The sequence below is a fragment of the Arachis hypogaea genome, chromosome 4 (assembly GCF_003086295.3).
Source record: "Arachis hypogaea cultivar Tifrunner chromosome 4, arahy.Tifrunner.gnm2.J5K5, whole genome shotgun sequence".
NCBI lineage: Eukaryota > Viridiplantae > Streptophyta > Magnoliopsida > Fabales > Fabaceae > Arachis > Arachis hypogaea.
The window spans coordinates 1,996,152-2,018,181 of record NC_092039.1 but is presented as its reverse complement, the minus strand read 5'-3'; the positions used below and the strand labels follow the sequence as shown (position 1 = coordinate 2,018,181).

The 22,030-nt window shown below is 40.1% G+C and overlaps 2 long non-coding RNA genes across 4 annotated transcripts; both read right to left on the bottom strand.

Moving 5' to 3' along the window:
* Nucleotides 1–249: 249 nt before the first annotated feature.
* Nucleotides 250–2,479, bottom strand: LOC140184374 (uncharacterized). 2 transcript variants are annotated; one of them, XR_011880848.1, is made up of 4 exons: nucleotides 2,313–2,479; nucleotides 2,167–2,221; nucleotides 1,950–2,078; nucleotides 250–518 (listed from the first exon to the last, which is right to left on the bottom strand). It is a non-coding gene; the product is annotated as an uncharacterized lncRNA (long non-coding RNA). The 2 variants fall into 2 exon arrangements; XR_011880849.1 differs by having other exon boundaries at nucleotides 2,172–2,221.
* Nucleotides 2,480–7,729: 5,250 nt separating this feature from the next.
* On the bottom strand, nucleotides 7,730–21,642 carry LOC140184375 (uncharacterized). 2 transcript variants are annotated; one of them, XR_011880850.1, is made up of 4 exons: nucleotides 21,475–21,642; nucleotides 9,647–9,701; nucleotides 9,430–9,558; nucleotides 7,730–7,998 (listed from the first exon to the last, which is right to left on the bottom strand). It is a non-coding gene; the product is annotated as an uncharacterized lncRNA (long non-coding RNA). The 2 variants fall into 2 exon arrangements; XR_011880851.1 differs by having other exon boundaries at nucleotides 9,652–9,701.
* Between the last annotated feature and the right edge of the window lie 388 nt (nucleotides 21,643–22,030).

The window sequence follows — 22,030 nt, the reverse complement described above, 5'->3', positions numbered from 1 at the left end:
AATGTACACCTACCACGCTAAGCTTTACGCTTAAGCCGTAAAACAGAGGTGGTGTGGTATTACGACCTCTAAAATAAAATATATATTTATAATAGCAGAAGAATTATAATATGCTAGGAGCCGTGAAGAAAAGAGGAAACAAAATCGCTAAATAAAAGCGCAACGCTCAAGGAACGGGTTAACCTGCGTGCTAAGGAAACCATAACTATTAAACATATGATAACAGAAGTAGGAATAGAGTGCCAAAGATACAAAATAACGAGCTCCTGACTCAGCCTGCGAAGTCAAGACTGGCCGGAGAATATACACACATATATACATATATATACATATCCAAAACCCAAATGTACATAAACAAAATCCTGCCTCTCCATACACCTCTAGGAGGATAAAAAAGAATAAGTTATGTGGAGAGAAAACTAAGTACATATATATACATCATAGCATAACAAAAAAAACCCAGTAACCACTCCGCTTCAAGAGTCCAGACACCTAACGAGATGCCTCTCGACCTGCATCTGAAAAACAACAACATAGTATGGAATGAGAACCGGAGGTTCTCAGTATGGTAAAGGTGCCACACACATAATATATAAGGTCCTGGGAATGCCAGAGGCAATCCTAGAACGCCGACACTCAGATTATAGAGCTTAAAGTATTAAATAGAAGCCATAGAAGGTGGTTTTCTAAGAATATGTAAACCTGATTTAACTTAATCTTAAACCTAAATCTCATATTGCCATTCCTCCAAACCTCCATCTCCATCAGGATTTCACAGACAAACAAACAGATAAAGCAAGCACATGAAGGTTACAAGTACTGCAGGTAACAAATATACATTTAGCATGGCAGATACATTCAGGCACACCCAGTTAATGCACAAGCAAGTAGTTCAAATAGTATGCATATGATGCATGCCTGTCCTATGGCTGATGAGGCTCATCTGTCGGTTATCCAGCCAACCCGACAAGTCTGAATTGTCCTTAGACTGTCCCCCGACGTGCATCCCCAAGAGTCTATGCATAGCTTTATCTCAAATAATCAATATTGCTCAATGGGGGTAACATTCCCGGGAATTTATATAGTGCCCGGTCACACTTACGTCGTAGGGTCAACAGAGTATCGAGTTTTCTACCTGGTACACGTGGTGGCAAGCCACGGTACTTTATCCAGGGAATCTCGTATCTCAGATTATTCAAATTCATAAGCCATATAAATAATTCAATTATAATTCATCAACATTAACATCATTCTCAATCGCATTTCATTCATCATCATACATCAATCATATTCAATCCTTATCCTTCACTATCGCACCTCCCATTCCGTCCATCAATAGTTCCAATTCAAAACATAATTCATTCTTTTCTAAATGAATCAGACTTAAAACATGCTCATTTTCTTAATAACTCTAAATCAAACCATATACCCTTTGAATCTAAATCTTTTTAGATAATCATATAAACAAAATCTCTAATTTCTATAAAATTTCGGCAGCATCTCCTCTAAAACTCGGATTTTGCCACCCTTTTCGGGTCCAAACCTGCATTCTTTTCAATTCGACATACCCTTCCTTATCATCATAACAATCACCACAATAAATCTACCTCAGATCAACAATTAAACTCATACAATATTCGAATCCAACAACCAAAAATTCAATTAAGGATCATAGTTCACTAATCCTAGGCTTCTAACACAAGATACCTCAAATCAATAATTCACCAAATTATTAATTAATCAACAAGCACCAAACTAACCATGTTCATCAATAATAACATTCACCATCCAAAATTAATAACTAATTATCCAATAAACTTCAACCAAATATATTCATCGAAAAATTACTAAACATTAAACATACACCCGCATTCCAACTTATCCTATGGTCATCTAGCCTAAGTTTTCACAGAACATTATATATTAAATGCAAGAAACCTAAACCATACCTTAGCCGATTCCCAAGTATTATTCCAAGAAAATTTTCCTAAAAGAACACAGCCCTCAAAACCTCAACTAATCCGCTTCCTCCAAGTTCCAGTATTCACAATTTCAAGCTCCAATTATCTATTTTCAACCTAATACACATTCATAACACATATATACCCAATTTAATACTCAAAGCTCAAATTTAATGAAAATAAAATATAATTATCGTATCCTCACTTTACCCAAGCTTCACATAAGCAAGAGTGAACGTTTTCCTCAAGCTAATTGGATCCTAAAACATCAAAAATCAAAGAAATTCAACACCCTTTCTCAAAACTCAAAAATTGGGAGAAATGAGAGACTGAAGTGGAATATCAAGTTACCTATGAAATTGTTCCGGTAGAAATGTAGAGCTCAACGCAGTGAACGCGTGGCCACAAACGGTGCGGCGATCGGAGCTCAAACGAGGAAGTTACGGGAAATTGAATTCACCGTAAACGAATTCCTCTTCTTCTCTTCCCTGGGAGGCTGCTGCATCGTTGAGGGAAATGAAGAGAATAAGAGCCCGTGGCTCTTTTTAATTGTTGGACTAATTGGGCCCACAGCCCGGTTTAACCGGTTCGGCCCGGTTTAACCGGTTCGGTCCGTTCGGTCCAATCTTGGACCGTTTTCTTCGAAATTGGTGTCAAAATTCTCGTTTCGATGAGCTCTATCCTAATTTAATATAATATTCACATTTCTAATCTTCCTTATTAAAAAATTAATTTATTGACTAATTATCTACTAATTTAACCGGGGTTTACATCCTACCCACCTAATAAAGAATTTTGCCCTCAAAATTCAAATCTAGTTACTTGAAAAGAGATGTGGATAGTCCTTTCGCATATCTGATTCGAGCTCCCAGGTATGTTCCTCGATACCAGCTCGACTCCAAGCCACTTTTACCAATGATACTTCCCTTCCTCGTAATCGTTTAACACTGGTGTCATCAATCCTCACCGGAATTACTGGGAGTGTTAGATCTTCTCTCACTTGGATTGGTTCTGGTTCTAGAACATGACTTGCGTCAGGGGTGTACTTCCTAAGCTGAGACACATGAAACACGTCATGCAAATTCGAAAGATATGGCGGTAAGGCAATTCTATAAGCCACTGGCCCAATCCTCTTCAGAATCTCAAAGGGTCCAATATAACGGGGATTCAGTTTCTTAGTCTTAATAGCTCTTCCCACTCCAGTGGTTGGTGTAACTTTCAAAAAGACATGTTCTCCTTCTTCAAACTCCAAAGGCTTTCGCCTCTGATCAGCATAGCTCTTCTGGCGGCTTTGGGCTATAAGCATTCGACTACGAATCTTCTTTATCAGTTCAGTTGTTTCAGCTATCATTTCAGGCCCTAATAAACTTCTTTCTCCAGTTTCATACCAACATAGTGGAGACTGACATTTTCTACCATACAGAGCCTCATATGGAGCCATTCCGATGCTCGCATGATAGCTATTATTATAAGCAAATTCTATTATTGGCATATACCGATCCCAGCTCGTCAGCTGGTCTAAAACACAAGCCCTTAACATATCCTCCAAGGTCTGAATAGTTCTTTCTGACTGACCATCTGTCTGAGGGTGATACGCAGTACTCAAGCTTAACTGAGTCCCAAATGCACGCTAAAAAGCTTCCCAGAACCTTGATGTGAAACGAGGATCTCTATCAGATATGATAGTAGAAGGCACGCCATGCAACCTGACAATCTCTTTAATATACGTTCGAGCCAATTCCTCCATTGTGCAACTTATTCGGATAGGAAGAAAGTGAGCTGATTTTGTTAGTCAATCCACAACCACCCAAATAGCGTCACAACCAGATCGGGTTTTAGGCAAACCTATCACAAAATCCATTGCGATACTCTCCCATTTCCACTGTGGAATCTCCAAAGGCTGAAGGGTTCCTGATGGTCTCTGATGCTCAATCTTAACCTTCTGACACGTTAAACATTTAGATACATGCAATGCCACATCATTCTTCATCCCTGGCCACCAGAACATCGCTTTTAGATCCTGATACATTTTAGTGCTCCCTGGATGAATTGAGAACCCACTCTTATGAGCTTCCTTCAAGATACTTTGTCGCAGGTCTCCAATATTAGGCACAATAATCCGGTTCTTGAACCTCCATAAACCATCCTGACCTTCTGACACTCTCCACTGTTTTCCCTGTTCAACTGCTGGTAATACCTTACGTAACGCTTCACTATCTCGATGGGCCTTCAGAAGTTCTAATTTAAAATCACTTGAAATTTGCAACTGACTCAAACACAGGATTCCATATTCTTCTCTAATTCCCAAATTCAAACCTTGAAATGCCCTTAGTAATTCTTCCTCCCGTAGCATCATCCAAGCTGCATATAAAGACTTCCGACTCAAAGCGTCCGCCACAACGTTCGCTTTTCCTGGATGATAATTCAATTCAAAATCATAATCTTTTAGAAGCTCCACCCATCTCCTCTGACGCATATTCAACTCTTTCTGCTCAAAAAGATACTTCAAACTCTTATGGTCTGAGAAAACATGAAACTTAACACCATAGAGATAATGCCTCCAAATCTTTAAAGCAAACACAACAGCAGCAAGTTCCAAATCGTGTGTCGGATAGTTCATTTCATGCGGCCTTAACTGCCGTGAGGCGTATGCCACAACATTCTGGTGCTGCATCAGAACGCACCCTAAACCTTTCAGAGATGCATCACAATACACTTCAAACGGTTCACTTGGTTCAGGTAATACCAATACAGGTGCAGTAGTCAACCTGTGCTTCAATGCTTGGAAACTCTCTTCACACTCCGGAGTCCAGATAAAAGGCGTATCCTTCCTAGTCAACTTAGTTAAAGGTAAGGCGAGCTGTGAAAATCCCTTAATGAATCTGCGATAATACCCCGCCAAACCTAAGAAACTCCTAATCTCTGTCACTGAAGTTGGTCGCTCCCAATTCATCACTGCCTCCACCTTAGCAGGATCCACAGCTATTCCCTGCTTACTCACCACGTGGCCGAGAAACTTCACTTCACTCTTCCAGAACTCACATTTAGATAACTTAGCGTACAACTTTCTGTCTCTCAGAATTTGCAGCACAGTTCGCAAGTGATCAGTATGTTCCTCTTTAGTCTTAGAATAAACAAGAATGTCATCAATGAAGACAATAACAAACTTGTCCAGATACGGTCGGAAAATCCTGTTCATATAATCCATAAATACTGCCGGGGCATTAGTTAACCCAAAAGACATTACTGTATATTCATAATGACCATAACGCGTCCTGAAAGCAGTCTTCGGAATATCCTCATCTCTAACCCTTATCTGATGATATCCGGATCGCAGATCAATCTTAGAAAACACACCGGCTCCCTGTAACTGATCCATTAGATCATCGATTCTAGGCAACGGATATTTATTCTTCACAGTGATCTTATTCAATTGCCGATAATCGACACACAGCCGCATACTCCCATCCTTCTTCTTTACCAGTAACACTGGCGCTCCCCACGGAGAAACACTTGGTCGGATAAAATGCTTACCCAACAGATCTTCCAGCTGAGCCTTCAGTTCAGCCATTTCTAAAGGTGACATCCTATAAGGAGTAATTGAAATTGGACCGGATCCAGGTACCAACTCAATTGCAAATTCAACCTCTCGGTTAGGTGGGAATTCATTAATATCATCCGGAAACACATCTGGAAATTCACATACAACCGGAATTTGCTCTAAACTCTGATCATCACCTGATACTCCCGCAGTTAATAACATAATACCCTGACATTCAGTTCCAGAACATGTTACTATCATAGAATTTAAATAGTAACTATTCACCACAACCGGTGCTTCTGACCCTTCCGGCATAAACTGTACTGACTTCTCAGAACAATCAAGCAAAACATGATTCTTGGATAACCAATCCAATCCCAAAATGAGATCAAGACCAGTCATAGGCAAACAAATCAAATCATGCACAAATTCACGCTGTTGTACTCGAAAGGAAACTTGTGGACATCCTATCCTAGTCACCATAGCTTCATGAGTAGCATTATATACTTTCAAATCATAACCTAAAACCACCATTCTCAATCCTAATTCATGGGCCTTTTTAAATGCAATAAATGAATGACTTGCTCCTGAATCAAATAAAGCATTTAAGATTTTACCAGCCATTTCACAATTACCTCTAATCAGTGTCTCAGATCCCTCAGCACCTACGGTAGAAGTGGTGTATACTCTCCCCAGCTGCTGCACCCTACCAGTCTCATACTTCTTCTTCTCTGGGCAATTACTGGCTATATGCCCAGGCTGTCCACAGGAATAGCATACTCCAAGTCCTAGTCTGCACGGAACTCCAGGATGATACTTTCCGCACCTCTGACAATTCAAATCCTGCTGTGGCTGCTTCCCAAATCTTCTTCCCTGATTACCATTGGTATTCAGCCTTCTATAATTACCTTGACCCTGAGTCTGTTGCGGAATAGAACCTCCACGCTTGAAATTCCTACCTCTCGGAGCAAAGTTCCTTCCTGAAGGTCTCTGAAAAGGCACCCTCAAACTTCCTTTCTCTGCTGCCGCCTTCCTCACACAATCCTCAGCCACCCTACTCTTATTCACCAATTCAGAAAACACCCTGATCTCCATTGGGGCAACGAAGCTCAGAATATCACTCCGAAGACCTCCTTCATATTTAATACACTTCCATTCAGCAAAATCTTCAGGCGCACCTTGACAGATACGAGAAAAGCGACACAACTCCTCAAACTTACTAGTGTACTCAGCAACAGTCATCTGTCCTTGTTTTAACTGCATTAATTCAAGTTCCTTGGCATTTCTGACTGAATTAGGAAAGTATTTCTTATAGAACTCTGTCCGAAAAACCTCCCAAGGAATCGCAGCACCATCAGGCTGCAGGATACGTCGTGTCCCCTGCCACCAATACTGAGCTTCACCTTGCAACTGATAGGTTCCAAATTCAACCCATTGCTCTTCAGGAACCTGTTGTGCCTGTAACGCCCTTTCCATAGCCTGAATCCAATTATCTGCATCAGTGGGATTTGAGGTTCCCCTGAAGGTTGGAGGATGAACTTTTAGAAATGTAGCAAGTGTCATAGGACCATCCTCATCATTATTATTTCCATGATAGCCCTGATTTATCTGATTACCCAGTGTCTCAGCTGTCGCCTGCATAGCTGCAGCCATATTTCCCAGGGCAGCCATAAAATCTACTGGATCAGTCCCTATGGGGGCAGGAGTAACGGTGCCTGCCCTACCTCTACCTCGCCCGCGACCGCGTCCGCGAGTTGACATCTGGTCCCTATATACACCAAACAAGTGATATTAAGTTGATCAGTCTCAATATCGCCGGTCTAATGCTTTAGGTTCCAAATGCATGCTCACAAACGTTTATGCCATATATATCAGTCAGATATCCTAGTAGCACATAAACACATATACAGAGAATGCACAGAAGCACAATCAGTCCGTCTTTCAGGCTCTATAGGAACGAACTGCTCTGATACCATAATGTAACACCCTACCACGCTAAGCTTTACGCTTAAGCCGTAAAACAGAGGTGGTGTGGTATTACGACCTCTAAAATAAAATATATATTTATAATAGCAGAAGAATTATAATATGCTAGGAGCCGTGAAGAAAAGAGGAAACAAAATCGCTAAATAAAAGCGCAACGCTCAAGGAACGGGTTAACCTGCGTGCTAAGGAAACCATAACTATTAAACATATGATAACAGAAGTAGGAATAGAGTGCCAAAGATACAAAATAACGAGCTCCTGACTCAGCCTGCGAAGTCAAGACTGGCCGGAGAATATACACACATATATACATATATATACATATCCAAAACCCAAATGTACATAAACAAAATCCTGCCTCTCCATACACCTCTAGGAGGATAAAAAAGAATAAGTTATGTGGAGAGAAAACTAAGTACATATATATACATCATAGCATAACAAAAAAAACCCAGTAACCACTCCGCTTCAAGAGTCCAGACACCTAACGAGATGCCTCTCGACCTGCATCTGAAAAACAACAACATAGTATGGAATGAGAACCGGAGGTTCTCAGTATGGTAAAGGTGCCACACACATAATATATAAGGTCCTGGGAATGCCAGAGGCAATCCTAGAACGCCGACACTCAGATTATAGAGCTTAAAGTATTAAATAGAAGCCATAGAAGGTGGTTTTCTAAGAATATGTAAACCTGATTTAACTTAATCTTAAACCTAAATCTCATATTGCCATTCCTCCAAACCTCCATCTCCATCAGGATTTCACAGACAAACAAACAGATAAAGCAAGCACATGAAGGTTACAAGTACTGCAGGTAACAAATATACATTTAGCATGGCAGATACATTCAGGCACACCCAGTTAATGCACAAGCAAGTAGTTCAAATAGTATGCATATGATGCATGCCTGTCCTATGGCTGATGAGGCTCATCTGTCGGTTATCCAGCCAACCCGACAAGTCTGAATTGTCCTTAGACTGTCCCCCGACGTGCATCCCCAAGAGTCTATGCATAGCTTTATCTCAAATAATCAATATTGCTCAATGGGGGTAACATTCCCGGGAATTTATATAGTGCCCGGTCACACTTACGTCGTAGGGTCAACAGAGTATCGAGTTTTCTACCTGGTACACGTGGTGGCAAGCCACGGTACTTTATCCAGGGAATCTCGTATCTCATATTATTCAAATTCATAAGCCATATAAATAATTCAATTATAATTCATCAACATTAACATCATTCTCAATCGCATTTCATTCATCATCATACATCAATCATATTCAATCCTTATCCTTCACTATCGCACCTCCCATTCCGTCCATCAATAGTTCCAATTCAAAACATAATTCATTCTTTTCTAAATGAATCAGACTTAAAACATGCTCATTTTCTTAATAACTCTAAATCAAACCATATACCCTTTGAATCTAAATCTTTTTAGATAATCATATAAACAAAATCTCTAATTTCTATAAAATTTCGGCAGCATCTCCTCTAAAACTCGGATTTTGCCACCCTTTTCGGGTCCAAACCTGCATTCTTTTCAATTCGACATACCCTTCCTTATCATCATAACAATCACCACAATAAATCTACCTCAGATCAACAATTAAACTCATACAATATTCGAATCCAACAACCAAAAATTCAATTAAGGATCATAGTTCACTAATCCTAGGCTTCTAACACAAGATACCTCAAATCAATAATTCACCAAATTATTAATTAATCAACAAGCACCAAACTAACCATGTTCATCAATAATAACATTCACCATCCAAAATTAATAACTAATTATCCAATAAATTTCAACCAAATATATTCATCGAAAAATTACTAAACATTAAACATACACCCGCATTCCAACTTATCCTATGGTCATCTAGCCTAAGTTTTCACAGAACATTATATATTAAATGCAAGAAACCTAAACCATACCTTAGCCGATTCCCAAGTATTATTCCAAGAAAATTTTCCTAAAAGAACACAGCCCTCAAAACCTCAACTAATCCGCTTCCTCCAAGTTCCAGTATTCACAATTTCAAGCTCCAATTATCTATTTTCAACCTAATACACATTCATAACACATATATACCCAATTTAATACTCAAAGCTCAAATTTAATGAAAATAAAATATAATTATCGTATCCTCACTTTACCCAAGCTTCACATAAGCAAGAGTGAACGTTTTCCTCAAGCTAATTGGATCCTAAAACATCAAAAATCAAAGAAATTCAACACCCTTTCTCAAAACTCAAAAATTGGGAGAAATGAGAGACTGAAGTGGAATATTGTAAACCCCGCTAAAATCGGTAAATTATTAGTTAATATATTGAATTTTAATTAGGAAAGTTAAAAATACAAAACTAATATTGAAATAGGATAGAGCTCGTCGAAACGAAAATTTTGATACCAATTTCGATAATTTGGCCCAAAATCGGACCGGAAGGGCCGAACCGGTTGAACCGGGGCCCAAACCGGACCCATGGGTTCAACCGGGCCCCTAACATAAATGAAGCAGCAGCTTCATCTTCTCCATTTCACCACAGCAACGAAAAACACAGCAAGGGGGAGAAGAGAAGAAACCTAACCCTCACCATTCCTTCCAACTACCATAACTTCCTCATCCGGGCTCCGATTGCCGCACCGTTCGCGGCCACGCGCTCAGCGCGTCGAGCTCTACCTTTCTATCCAAACAATTTCTCTGGTAAGCCTTCTATTGAGTTCAGAATCTCTATCCCTCTTTCTTTGGTAAACTTGAAAACCTATAGTGAATCTTGTCTAATTTTTGTGTTCTAGGTTCAAGTTAGATTCCGGAACTTGTGGGCTCAAGCTATTGAGCATATGGGTATGGTAAGAACACCCTAACCCTAGCTCAATCTTGTTTTTGGTAATAGAGAACTGAATTGGAACATATATATGTGTATTAGGTGTAGTTTAAGAGGGTGTTTATGCATTGAACTTGAATTTGGATTACTTGGAGCTTTGTTGGTGACAAGGCTTGCTTTGGGGCTGTTTGATTGAGCTTGGAGGGGCTGTGATTTTATGTTGAGAAGCTGCCTTGGGTGAATTAAGTGATCGGCCAAGGTATGGTTTAAGTTTCGCACGTTTAATATTTACGGTGTTGTGAAAACTCAGGTTAGAGGAACCATAGAATAAGTTGGATTGTTTGTTGTATTTAATGATTAGCCTTGTAATGTTGTTAGAATAGATTTGTTAGTGAATTTATATATTAGAATTATGAGGTGTGAAAGCTATTAATAGTGTGCTCTTATATTTATTTATGATGGATTAGAATTGGTGTTTGTTAATAAGGATGTAGAGTTGTGTTGTGGTGGTATTGTATATGCTGTAACTAATTATGTAATGATCGGAATTGCATGAGACCAAGTTTGGGCTAAACTTGGGAATATAAGGAACTAAACTGGAAATTTTGGGACTTTTTTGTTAAATATACAATTTATGGAAAATTTTTAAAGTTAGGTTGTTAAATCTGTCCAGCAGCAGAAAAGATCAAACAGGCAGCAACTTGTTTGTCTTGCTGCGACTTTTACGAGTTGAGTCTTGGAGCGAAACCAATTTTGTTATAAAATTTGATTAACTTTCTTTAGTTCTCTAAAATTTCAGAATTTTAAGAGTTGAGGATTGGGAGCTGTGAATTTTTGAATATTGGTGGTCAAAACTAAAAAGAAACAGATTTCAGCAAGCTATGCATCAACTTCCAATGCTTGTAACTCTTAGAATTAAATAGAAATTGGGTTGCAACCAAGACACACTTGTTTTTAGATGAGCTAGGGTTCTCAAATCAAAATTTAGCTTAATTGGAGTTTTGTAATAAAAGTTATTCCAATTGAAAGGTACTAAGCTTGTTGGTTTTTAAAACAGATTTTGTCTCATTTTTACTTAACTTCCAGGTAATGTAACTTTTTCATTAAAAATGGTATTGACTCAGAACCAATTGAGAAAGAAACCTGGATGAGTAAATTTTAACTACATTAATTTTCAAAGTCATTGGATTTAACTTGGATTTTATATTGAATTTTGAATATCACATGCTGCTGCTGTTTTTCTGGTTTTATGCACTGCAGAGCAGTCACGGTTTTTCCTTTATTCCTGAGGCTAGAAAAATCAGAAAATTATGATATTTAGTTTGTTAGAAAGCTTATTTCAATATGAACGCCTGGACATAAAGTTTGTGCAATTCCGAGTTCATTTGCTATATTAAAAATAGAAAAGAAAATAGAGTGTCGAGGATGTCTTAGTGATAGTCATGAGTTCGAGAAGTTAAAGTTCAATCCTCGTGTGATGTGATTGATTTAATGTTAGAGTTGGGTTGATTTTAAGATTATTCGATATTAAGAAGGATGAGAAGAGTTTGATAAAAAGTTTGGTCAGGACCCGGAAAGGGTAATCAAGTTGAATTATAAGGGAATGACGATGAAAAATGTGAAAGGGAGGTTGTTAATAAAAGGAGTTAATATGCCATGGCTTGATGAATGATTAAATAATGATTATGACTATGAAATGGCTTATGAATAATGCTATCTGAGATACGAGTTCCCTGGGTAAGAGCCGTGGCTCGCCACCACGTGTTCCAGGTTGAATCTCGATACTCTGTTGACCCTACGTCGTAAGGGTGACCGGGCACGTATAAATTCCCGGGTATGGATAGCCCCCATTGAGTGATTATATGATGATTGAATGTGAACTCTATGCATAGACTCTTGGGGATGCGCGACGGGGGACAGTCTAAGGTTTTCGGACTTGTCGGGTTGGCTGGATAACCGACAGATGGGCCCCATCAGCCATAGGACAGGCATGCATCATATGCATTTGTTTGTATTGATTGCTATGCATTTTTTTGGGTATGCCTAATTGATATATATTACCTGCTATTTGTTATACTTGTTATTTGTACTATTTGATCATTACTTGTGCGTGAACTTGTTTGGTTGCTTGTTTCTGTTACATTCTGAATGATGAAAGGATGGAGAAAACGGAGGAAATGGTTTGATGTTAGGTTAAGCTTGAACTTGAGTAAGTTAGGCAGATTTAGAATACCTACCCCTGTTTATGGCTTCTGTTTAGTACTTAAGTTGGTTAATTGAATAACGGAGTTCTAGGATTGCCTATGGCATTCTCAGGACCGTATTTCTTATACGCGTGGCACTTTTACCATGCTGAGAACCTCCGGTTCTCATTCCATATTGTATTGTTGTTTCTCAGATGCAGGTCGAGAGGCTCCTCGCTAGGCGTCTGGATTCTGGAAAGCGAAGTAGTCCTTGGGTATATTTTGGTTTCTATTTGTATATATGTATGTATATGTGTAGCTTACTCTCCAAGTAACTTATGTATGCTGCTCCTCTTAGAGGTTGAGGGAGAGATAGGAGTTTACTTTGGTATTTTGGTATATTTTGGGGACACTTATGTATGTTTATATGTATATATGTATCCTCCGGCCAGCCTTAGCTTCGCAGGCTGAGTCAGAGGCTAGTTATGTTGTTCCTTGGCTTTTCTTTATCCCTTCGTTTATTGTTTTATCATGTTCCTATTAGGTTTCTTAGCACGCAAGTAATCCTATTCCTTGAGCGTTGCGCTTTTTATTTTGCGATTTTTGTTTACCCGCTCTGTTTCAAGGCTCCTAGTATATTATTTCTTTCAGTATTATATGTATATCCTTACTATTAAAGGTCTGTAATACCACACTACCTCTGTTCTATGACTTAAGCATAAAACACTGTGTAGTAGGGTGTTACATTATGGTATCAGAGCTGTTCGTTCCTATAGAGCCTGAGGACGGACTGATTGTGCTTTTGTGCATTCTCTGTGTATGTGTTTATGTGCTATTAGGATATCTAATTGATGTATGTGGCATAAACGTTCCTGAGCATGCATTTGGGACTTAAAGCACTGAACTTGCGATATTGAGACTGATCAACTTGATATCACCTGTTTGGTGTGTATAGGGACCAGATGTCTACTCGCGGACGCGGACGCGGGCGAGGTAGAGGCCGAATAGGCAATGCCATGCCTGAGGCATCAGGAAACACTCCTAATCCTATAGACTTCATGGCTGCATTAGGCAATATGGCAGCAGCAATGCAAGCAACAGCTGAAGCCCTGGGAAATCAAATTAATAATGGAAATAATGGCAATAATGGTGAGAATGGTCCTATGTCACTGCATTCCTTCCTGAAGGTTCACCCTCCAACTTTCAGAGGGACCTCGAATCCGACTGATGCTGATAATTGGATACAGGCCATTGAGCGAGCATTACAGGCTCAACAGGTTCCGGATGAGCAGTGGGTTGAGTTTGGGACCTATCAGTTGCATGGTGAAGCTCAGCACTGGTGGCAGGGCATGAGGCGCATTTTGCAACCTGATGGGATTGTGATATCTTGGGAGTTGTTCCGAGATGAATTCTATAAAAAATATTTCCCCACTTCAGTTAGAAATGCCAGAGAACTCGAACTCCTTCAGCTTAAACAGGGACAGATGACCATCACTGAGTATACCAGTAAGTTTGAGGAATTGTGCCGCTTCTCACGCATCTGTCAGGGAGCTCCTGAGGACTTTGCTGAGTGGAAATGCATAAAGTATGAAGGAGGCCTTAGGAGTGACATTCAGAGCTTTGTGGCGCCTATGCAGATTCGGGTGTTTTCTGAGTTGGTAAATAGGAGCAGGGTGGCAGAGGATTGTGTTAGAAGGGCTGCAGCAGAAAAAGGGGGTATGAGGATGCCATTCCAGAGGACCACAGGGAGAAATTTTGCACCCAGAGGCAGACAGTTCAAGCGTGGTAGCTTTGTTCCTCAGAATAATCAGGGGCAAGGCAACTCCAGGAGGCCTAATACCAATGCTAATCAGGGAAGGAGACAGGGTAAGCAGCCACAGCAGGATATGAGTTGCCACAGATGTGGAAAGTATCATTCAGGACAATGTAGGTTTGGGACTGGAGTCTGTTACTCCTGTGGGCAGCCGGGACACTTGGCTAGTGGTTGCCCCGAGAAGAAGAGATATGAGACAGGCAGGGTGCAGCAACCAGGAAGGGTATACACTACTTCTTCTATAGGCGCTGAGGGGTCAGAGGCATTGATCCGAGGTAAATGTGAGATGGCGGGTAAAACTTTGAATGCTTTGTTTGATTCTGGAGCTTCACATACTTTTATTGCATTTGAGAAGGCTGATAAGCTAGGATTGAAAATAGTAGTACTGGGGTATGATTTAAAGGTATATAATGCTACCCACGAGGCTATGGTGACTAGATTAGGGTGCCCCCAAGTTCCTTTTCGAGTACAAGGGCGTGATTTCGTGCATAACTTAATTTGTTTGACGATGACTGGTCTTGATCTCATTCTGGGATTGGACTGGTTATCCAAGAACCGCGTTCTATTAGATTGCTCGGCGAAAACAGTGTATTTCATGCCTGAAGACACTGAAGGGCCGGTTGTAGTGAATAACTACTACTTGAATTCCATGATGGTGAACTGTTCTGGGGCTGAATGTCAGGGGATATTGTTGCTAGCTGCGGGTGTTTCGGGTGATGATCAAGATTTGGAACAAATCCCAGTTGTGTGTGAGTTTCCGGAGGTGTTCCCTGATGATATTGATGAATTTCCACCGAAACGGGAAGTTGAGTTTGCTATTGATTTAGTACCTGGGGCCGGACCAATCTCGAGTGCTCCTTACAGGATGTCGCCTCTAGAAATGGCCGAATTGAAGTCTCAACTGGAGGATCTGTTGGGTAAGAATTTTATCCGACCAAGTGTATCTCCGTGGGGTGCGCCAGTATTATTGGTGAAGAAGAAAGATGGAACCATGCGCTTATGTGTTGACTATAGGCAGCTGAATAAGGTTACAGTGAAGAATAAATATCCGCTGCCAAGGATTGATGACCTGATGGACCAATTACAGGGAGCTGGCGTGTTCTCCAAGATTGATCTACGATCCGGATACCACCAGATAAGGGTTAGAGATGAGGATATCCCAAAGACTGCCTTCAGAACGCGCTATGGCCACTATGAATATACCGTGATGTCCTTCGGACTAACTAACGCTCCGGCGATATTCATGGATTACATGAACAGAATTTTCCATCCATATCTGGATAAGTTTGTTGTTGTGTTTATTGACGACATTCTTATCTATTCTAAGACTGAGGATGAGCATGCTGAACACTTGCGAACAGTGCTACAAATTCTGAAGGATAGGAAGTTGTATGCCAAGCTATCCAAGTGTGAGTTCTGGAAGTCTGAGGTGAAATTTCTTGGCCATGTGGTAAGTAAACAAGGAATAGCAGTGGATCCCGCTAAGGTTGAGGCGGTGATGAATTGGGAGCGGCCAACTTCAGTGACGGAAATCAGGAGTTTCTTAGGCTTGGCGGGTTATTATCGAAGGTTCATTAAAGGGTTTTCACAGCTCTCTTTACCCTTAACGAAGCTGACCAGGAAGGATGTTCCTTTTGTGTGGACTCCCGAGTGTGAGGAGAGTTTCCTTGCCTTAAAGCAGATATTGACTACCGCCCCTGTACTAGTGTTGCCTGAGCCGAGAGAACCATTCGAGGTGTACTGTGATGCATCCTTGAAAGGTTTAGGATGCGTGTTGATGCAGCATCATAAGGTTGTAGCTTATGCCTCACGTCAATTAAGACCTCATGAAAGAAACTATCCGACTCATGATTTGGAACTTGCAGCCGTTGTCTTTGCCTTGAAGATTTGGAGGCATTATCTCTATGGAGTGAAATTTCAAGTCTTCTCGGACCATAAGAGTCTGAAGTACCTGTTTGAACAAAAAGAATTGAATATGCGTCAGAGGAGGTGGATGGAACTTCTGAAGGATTATGACTTCGAGCTAAACTATCATCCGGGAAAGGCGAATGTAGTGGCGGATGCCTTGAGTAGAAAATCCCTATGTGCTGCTTGGATGATGCTGAGAGAGGAAGAGTTGTTGAGAGCCTTCGAAGGATTGAAATTGGGAATCAGAGAAGAGTTTGGGACTTTATGCTTAAGCCAATTACAGATCTCAAGCGAATTCAAGGCTGAACTGATAAAGGCTCATCAGAACGACCAAGAATTGTATAAGATTTTGCCGGCGATTGAGAAAGGCAAGCAATGGAGAGTGTCAGAAGATAGAGATGGATTGTGGAGGTTCAAGGGCCGGATAATTGTGCCAGATGTTGGGGATTTGCGACATAACATATTGAAGGAAGCTCATAAGAGCGGGTTCTCCATTCATCCTGGAAGCACTAAGATGTACCAAGACTTAAAAACGATGTTCTGGTGGCCAGGAATGAAAAATGATGTGGCGTTACATGTTTCTAAATGCCTAACTTGTCAGAAAGTTAAGATCGAACACCAAAAGCCAGCAGGAACCCTTCAACCTTTGGAGATTCCACAGTGGAAATGGGAGAGCATTGCTATGGATTTTGTTTTGGGCTTACCAAGGACTCGGACCGGTTGTGATGCTATTTGGGTGGTTATAGACCGATTGACCAAATCAGCTCATTTTCTGCCTATTCGGATAAGTTGTTCTATGGAGGAGTTGGCGCGCTTATATATAAAGGAGATTGTGAGGTTACATGGCGTACCTTCCACCATTGTATCGGATAGAGATCCTCGCTTTACATCACGGTTCTGGGGTGCATTTCAACGAGCTTTTGGCACTCAATTGAGCTTAAGCACTGCCTATCATCCTCAGACGGATGGCCAATCAGAAAGAACAATCCAAACCTTGGAAGACATGTTAAGAGCTTGTGTTTTGGATCAACCGGCGAGCTGGGATCGATATATGCCTTTGGTAGAATTTGCTTATAACAATAGCTATCATGCAAGTATTGGAATGGCTCCATATGAGGCTTTGTATGGAAGAAAATGCCAGTCTCCATTATGTTGGTACGAAGCAGGAGAAAAGAGCTTGATAGGACCTGAAATGGTAAGTGAAACCACTGAGCAAATAAAGAGAATTCGGAGTCGAATGCTTGAAGCTCAAAGCCGTCAGAAGAGCTATGCAGACCGAAGACGGAAGCCTCTAGAATTTGAGGAAGGAGAGTACGTCTTCTTGAAGGTTACTCCAACCACTGGAATAGGGAGGTCCATCAAAACCAAGAAGTTAAATCCCCGTTACATTGGACCGTTTGAAATCCTGAAGAGAATTGGACCAGTGGCGTATAGGATCGCGTTACCACCACATCTTTCGAACCTGCATGACGTGTTCCATGTATCGCAGCTTCGTAAATACACTTTTGATCCTAGTCATGTCCTAGAACCGGAATCAGTCCAAGTGAGAGAAGACCTGACGCTTCCAGTAACTCCGGTTAGGATTGATGATACCAGCACCAAACGTCTCCGCGGAAAGGAAGTTTCTTTGGTGAAAGTAGCTTGGAGTCGGGCAGGTATTGAAGAACATACCTGGGAGCTTGAATCAGAGATGCGAAAGGACTACCCACACCTCTTTTCAGGTAACTCCCTCTGAATTTTGAGGACAAAATTCCTAATTAGGTGGGTAGGATGTAAACCCCGCTAAAATCGGTAAATTATTAGTTAATATATTGAATTTTAATTAGGAAAGTTAAAAATACAAAACTAATATTGAAATAGGATAGAGCTCGTCGAAACGAAAATTTTGATACCAATTTCGATAATTTGGCCCAAAATCGGACCGGAAGGGCCGAACCGGTTGAACCGGGGCCCAAACCGGACCCATGGGTTCAACCGGGCCCCTAACATAAATGAAGCAGCAGCTTCATCTTCTCCATTTCACCACAGCAACGAAAAACACAGCAAGGGGGAGAAGAGAAGAAACCTAACCCTCACCATTCCTTCCAACTACCATAACTTCCTCATCCGGGCTCCGATTGCCGCACCGTTCGCGGCCACGCGCTCAGCGCGTCGAGCTCTACCTTTCTATCCAAACAATTTCTCTGGTAAGCCTTCTATTGAGTTCAGAATCTCTATCCCTCTTTCTTTGGTAAACTTGAAAACCTATAGTGAATCTTGTCTAATTTTTGTGTTCTAGGTTCAAGTTAGATTCCGGAACTTGTGGGCTCAAGCTATTGAGCATATGGGTATGGTAAGAACACCCTAACCCTAGCTCAATCTTGTTTTTGGTAATAGAGAACTGAATTGGAACATATATATGTGTATTAGGTGTAGTTTAAGAGGGTGTTTATGCATTGAACTTGAATTTGGATTACTTGGAGCTTTGTTGGTGACAAGGCTTGCTTTGGGGCTGTTTGATTGAGCTTGGAGGGGCTGTGATTTTATGTTGAGAAGCTGCCTTGGGTGAATTAAGTGATCGGCCAAGGTATGGTTTAAGTTTCGCACGTTTAATATTTACGGTGTTGTGAAAACTCAGGTTAGAGGAACCATAGAATAAGTTGGATTGTTTGTTGTATTTAATGATTAGCCTTGTAATGTTGTTAGAATAGATTTGTTAGTGAATTTATATATTAGAATTATGAGGTGTGAAAGCTATTAATAGTGTGCTCTTATATTTATTTATGATGGATTAGAATTGGTGTTTGTTAATAAGGATGTAGAGTTGTGTTGTGGTGGTATTGTATATGCTGTAACTAATTATGTAATGATCGGAATTGCATGAGACCAAGTTTGGGCTAAACTTGGGAATATAAGGAACTAAACTGGAAATTTTGGGACTTTTTTGTTAAATATACAATTTATGGAAAATTTTTAAAGTTAGGTTGTTAAATCTGTCCAGCAGCAGAAAAGATCAAACAGGCAGCAACTTGTTTGTCTTGCTGCGACTTTTACGAGTTGAGTCTTGGAGCGAAACCAATTTTGTTATAAAATTTGATTAACTTTCTTTAGTTCTCTAAAATTTCAGAATTTTAAGAGTTGAGGATTGGGAGCTGTGAATTTTTGAATATTGGTGGTCAAAACTAAAAAGAAACAGATTTCAGCAAGCTATGCATCAACTTCCAATGCTTGTAACTCTTAGAATTAAATAGAAATTGGGTTGCAACCAAGACACACTTGTTTTTAGATGAGCTAGGGGTTCTCAAATCAAAATTTAGCTTAATTGGAGTTTTGTAATAAAAGTTATTCCAATTGAAAGGTACTAAGCTTGTTGGTTTTTAAAACAGATTTTGTCTCATTTTTACTTAACTTCCAGGTAATGTAACTTTTTCATTAAAAATGGTATTGACTCAGAACCAATTGAGAAAGAAACCTGGATGAGTAAATTTTAACTACATTAATTTTCAAAGTCATTGGATTTAACTTGGATTTTATATTGAATTTTGAATATCACATGCTGCTGCTGTTTTTCTGGTTTTATGCACTGCAGAGCAGTCACGGTTTTTCCTTTATTCCTGAGGCTAGAAAAATCAGAAAATTATGATATTTAGTTTGTTAGAAAGCTTATTTCAATATGAACGCCTGGACATAAAGTTTGTGCAATTCCGAGTTCATTTGCTATATTAAAAATAGAAAAGAAAATAGAGTGTCGAGGATGTCTTAGTGATAGTCATGAGTTCGAGAAGTTAAAGTTCAATCCTCGTGTGATGTGATTGATTTAATGTTAGAGTTGGGTTGATTTTAAGATTATTCGATATTAAGAAGGATGAGAAGAGTTTGATAAAAAGTTTGGTCAGGACCCGGAAAGGGTAATCAAGTTGAATTATAAGGGAATGACGATGAAAAATGTGAAAGGGAGGTTGTTAATAAAAGGAGTTAATATGCCATGGCTTGATGAATGATTAAATAATGATTATGACTATGAAATGGCTTATGAATAATGCTATCTGAGATACGAGTTCCCTGGGTAAGAGCCGTGGCTCGCCACCACGTGTTCCAGGTTGAATCTCGATACTCTGTTGACCCTACGTCGTAAGGGTGACCGGGCACGTATAAATTCCCGGGTATGGATAGCCCCCATTGAGTGATTATATGATGATTGAATGTGAACTCTATGCATAGACTCTTGGGGATGCGCGACGGGGGACAGTCTAAGGTTTTCGGACTTGTCGGGTTGGCTGGATAACCGACAGATGGGCCCCATCAGCCATAGGACAGGCATGCATCATATGCATTTGTTTGTATTGATTGCTATGCATTTTTTTGGGTATGCCTAATTGATATATATTACCTGCTATTTGTTATACTTGTTATTTGTACTATTTGATCATTACTTGTGCGTGAACTTGTTTGGTTGCTTGTTTCTGTTACATTCTGAATGATGAAAGGATGGAGAAAACGGAGGAAATGGTTTGATGTTAGGTTAAGCTTGAACTTGAGTAAGTTAGGCAGATTTAGAATACCTACCCCTGTTTATGGCTTCTGTTTAGTACTTAAGTTGGTTAATTGAATAACGGAGTTCTAGGATTGCCTATGGCATTCTCAGGACCGTATTTCTTATACGCGTGGCACTTTTACCATGCTGAGAACCTCCGGTTCTCATTCCATATTGTATTGTTGTTTCTCAGATGCAGGTCGAGAGGCTCCTCGCTAGGCGTCTGGATTCTGGAAAGCGAAGTAGTCCTTGGGTATATTTTGGTTTCTATTTGTATATATGTATGTATATGTGTAGCTTACTCTCCAAGTAACTTATGTATGCTGCTCCTCTTAGAGGTTGAGGGAGAGATAGGAGTTTACTTTGGTATTTTGGTATATTTTGGGGACACTTATGTATGTTTATATGTATATATGTATCCTCCGGCCAGCCTTAGCTTCGCAGGCTGAGTCAGAGGCTAGTTATGTTGTTCCTTGGCTTTTCTTTATCCCTTCGTTTATTGTTTTATCATGTTCCTATTAGGTTTCTTAGCACGCAAGTAATCCTATTCCTTGAGCGTTGCGCTTTTTATTTTGCGATTTTTGTTTACCCGCTCTGTTTCAAGGCTCCTAGTATATTATTTCTTTCAGTATTATATGTATATCCTTACTATTAAAGGTCTGTAATACCACACTACCTCTGTTCTATGACTTAAGCATAAAACACTGTGTAGTAGGGTGTTACAAATATCAAGTTACCTATGAAATTGTTCCGGTAGAAATGTAGAGCTCAACGCGGTGAACGCGTGGCCACAAACGGTGCGGCGATCGGAGCTCAAACGAGGAAGTTACGGGAAATTGAATTCACCGTAAACGAATTCCTCTTCTTCTCTTCCCTGGGAGGCTGCTGCATCGTTGAGGGAAATGAAGAGAATAAGAGCCCGTGGCTCTTTTTAATTGTTGGACTAATTGGGCCCACAGCCCGGTTTAACCGGTTCGGCCCGGTTTAACCGGTTCGGTCCGTTCGGTCCAATCTTGGACCGTTTTCTTCGAAATTGGTGTCAAAATTCTCGTTTCGATGAGCTCTATCCTAATTTAATATAATATTCACATTTCTAATCTTCCTTATTAAAAAATTAATTTATTGACTAATTATCTACTAATTTAACCGGGGTTTACAAGAGTCCTCAGCAGTCATTCCCAAATTTAAGCTAATCCAAATCTGACGAGCTAACGTCAAGATAATTTGGATATAAATAAAAAATATTAAAAATAAAATTGAATGTAATTAAACGTTAAGAATATTTTTAAAAAA